A 3737-nucleotide genomic window follows, 5' to 3' on the forward strand; every position below is an offset into this window, starting at 1 on the left:
ACCTTTGGCAAGAATTGGAACGCGTTCAGAAAAGAGCAATGCGAATCATAAGTAATGGTATAGAATATCAGCAAGCTTTAGCGCTTATGAGTTTACCAACGGTTGCGGAGCATCACCACAACATTTGCACGCGCACGTTTGAAAGCATAATGAGCGACCCGAATCACAAGTTGAGAAAGCTGTTGCCGCCTCTTTATAAGAGCAACAGTACTATAATCGAAGGCACGCGCCACTTTCACTTTGCCTCATTGCAAGACAAATGGATTTAAGAACAGTTTTTCATGGCCTCATGCAGAGTTGTAAACAATTTTTAGGATTCTTAGCTATTACAATTATGACTTTTAATTACAATTATTAGTATAAATTATTACCCTCACCTTATGTAGTTAATAAAGTACTTACCTACAGTAAAGAGCGTCCATACTTGTACAAGCCTGGGTTTGGAGCTGGGTTTATGGATGTTAGCTGCTTTTCCGAATTGCTTTTACTGAAGCTGTCTAATGGTTTGCTAGTTGAATGTTAAAGTGACATTTTTTTTTTCTTGTTGGCTTTTACACTCATTTGCCCGATCTATGCCCTCTGGTTAGAGTCCGTGTAAAGAAGATACATATAAATTGAAACAAACACCATAGGGTTAAGAAACCTCAAATTCACTTGTCTCCTTGCAAAGCTTGTTTGAATGGAATTTTTGACCAACAAACAAATTCATTCGCTTATCAAAGTTGAGATTAGAGCACACGGTGCATACTCTGGGAACGAGGTTGAACATTCAATCTCGAGATCCATGACTCAGATCCTTCCATGAAAAACTGTCTATTGAAAGAAGAAGTACCTGTTAACAAATAACAGTATAACATCAATCATATGTCAGAGTTAGTGGACGCGATGTTTATTCTACTAAAGGCCTAAAATTGTGGGTAGGACTTCCAAGTATTTTTCATTTCAACGTTGGCGAGTTAACGTTGGATGAAGACTTCCTAAGAGTCGACTTTGGATTTTTTCCGAGTTTTTTAAGACAAAAATTGTTTTCCAAGATTTGAGTTGCTTAACTCAGGTCGCGGCTTATCTGCGAGTGTTTACGGTATTTGCTTGATATGGACTTGTTAACTAGCACTACAATAGCTACAGGTTGCATTCTTGTGAAATTTCATTTTCTTGAAAGTTACCTGATTTAACACAGTGACTGTACATGTTAATAAAATAGTTATTATTTCAGTAAGTAATCAAACTTGGTGTGTTATGTACAGGTCTCTATGTTTCACTTCCTTTACAGCCCAACTGAAATTAGCATTTGACAGCATGCCTCCACTTATCCTTGGAAGAAGATATCGTTTCCGAATGAAAGAGAAGCAGACGAGTTTGCACCGATCAAATCGAAACTCAACATCCCCCCCCCCCCCCCCCACAGGCAAACCACGGGCATTTGAACCTTAGAAGATTGGATCGTTCAACTCCCCGCCCCCTCGGGCCAAAATAGTGTTCAAATGCCCTACCCTGTCGTCGGATTTGACTGTCTGTCCCAAACTTTTGAAGACCTTTCTTGTAAGCCAATCGCTTACAAATGCTAAATCTCTTTCTTTAAACTCTTCCATCTCGTTCAAACACGAGTTTATGGCTGTTAGCGACCTGACTCTTCCGGTTCAATTTTCCCCACCCCACGCAGGCAAAGGTCAAATTCCCCACTCCCCGGGCACAGAAGATGGTCAAATGCCCGGGGTTTCCCCGGGGGAGAATGTTGACGTTTAGATTTGATCCTGGCATTGTACACGTAGAAAAGACCTCTGAATTTGTAGACAGCCCCATTAAAGAGCTGCAAGGTAGTGTGGGAGAAACAAAGGATATAAGATAAATGCTTGCCGTAAACAATTTTTGTACCTCGAGTCAAACAGTCGCAGGGAGAATTTAAAGTTTGACTGCATACCAGAACGTATCGACTCAGACGAGCAGAATACACAATTAAAAAAAGATTGGAAATATTATATTTTGATGGGGGATTTTTTTGGAAAACATACTTGATATTGACGATGAAAAGGAGAGAGAATTCCAGCGGGTACATAGAATAGGGAGGGTCATGAAGGGAGACAGGGGGAGGGAAGGGGGGGATGGCGGCAATCCCATTTCCCGGTCCACATTTCGAGCAATTGCATTTCTTAAAGTGGCTTTAGAGATGTCAATTCGTTCTAGAGAAGCTGTATTAGAGGTAGAGATGATGTGGGTATAGGGGGCTTTGAGGTTCAAAAACAAATCTGTTAGCAGCAGGAAGGTCCTCGCTCTCACATGGCAGTGGCCAGGAACCCAAGAAGACCGCATGAAATATTTGATATCAGGAAGTTTGAGCAGAAATAATAGGGAGTCATCTCAAAATATAAATTCGCGAAATTTAATCGCTACGTAAGTATTTCAACCTTTTTAATATGGCAAGTGTGTGATAGTTCCTCAAAAATGCCATTCGTCGGAATAGCACTTAATTTAGGGAAGAAAATGAAAATTTATGCTCAAGTGCTGACGTTCTTGATAAAACCTCAAATTTGGCTATTTCACGTTGTTGTGTTGCTGACGACGGAAAAGAAATGGACAGAAGTGAAATGCATGAGCAGGGCGTGCAAAGCTATTGTTTTTGCCCACTAAATATGCAAGTTTGTGACGTTCTTGTTGCCGTCGCCATTGTCGTTGCTTAAGCTCCCTATTATCTAATGACCTTTAATAATGCAAATCCCATTCTTAGCAAGGACTTTTTTGTCTCCCATTTCCAGTAACAAATTCCTAGTTCCCAGAGATCAAACCCCGTTTCCCACCGAAAAATCAGGTCAATCCCAGCTCCCATTTTACCCCTTTATGACCCTCGTCATGTGCACCGTATTGAAATTGTCAATAGTTGGGCGAAAATTAGGTGAGGGTCCCCAATAGGGTTCTTCAATCCCGCCATCCCGACCAAAATTTTCCCTTAATCCCGAAATCCCGAACGTTTTTATCGGCCAATCCCGGTCCCGGTCATGACGTCACAGCATGATGTCCAAACCTCGTCGTCAATTACAATTACAGTTGATTTAGAATACGCCTTGTTAGTCTTTCAACCAATCATCATGATCCTATATTGACCCTAATTGTAGCATTCACAATCACAGTTTTGAAATCGAAATGATGCGTGTTTGTCCATTATTAGTAGTAATTGAATCTGTTGTTAATGTATACGATCATCAGCACGAATACGTTTCTTCCTAACATTCCTATTTAGAATGAAAACGCTTCCCGTCAAGCTAAAAATGGCAAACTGCGCAAAGCAGGCGTTACAAAAGGTGAGGAAAATTGTCACGTGATCAACACTAACTACAAACCCATGGAACAGACATGGGTACAAAAATGGTAGAAGACAAATGAATGAAGGGGTAGTTTCTAAAGAAACTGTGGTGCTGCGTCGGTGGGGAAGTAGTATACAAAAATTTGGTTTATCAACGGAGTTGATAATGTAAATTGACCACCGTACAGAGATTCTGGTCAATTTACATTATCAACTCCGTTGATAAACCAAATTTTTGTATACAAAAATGGTAGTTTCTTTTGCCAATATCTTCATGGCTAAGGTTGAAACAGGAATTTGAAACCAAAGCGCACTAAACCGCTTGTTTGGAAACGATATGTAGACCACATATTTTCGCTCTAGACTAGTTTGGACGTAAAATAGAAAGGGGATAATGCAGTTCATTGAACAAGCAAACAAACAACAAATCACAATTAAA

Source organism: Montipora capricornis, chromosome 4 (assembly GCF_036669925.1).
Source record: "Montipora capricornis isolate CH-2021 chromosome 4, ASM3666992v2, whole genome shotgun sequence".
NCBI lineage: Eukaryota > Metazoa > Cnidaria > Anthozoa > Scleractinia > Acroporidae > Montipora > Montipora capricornis.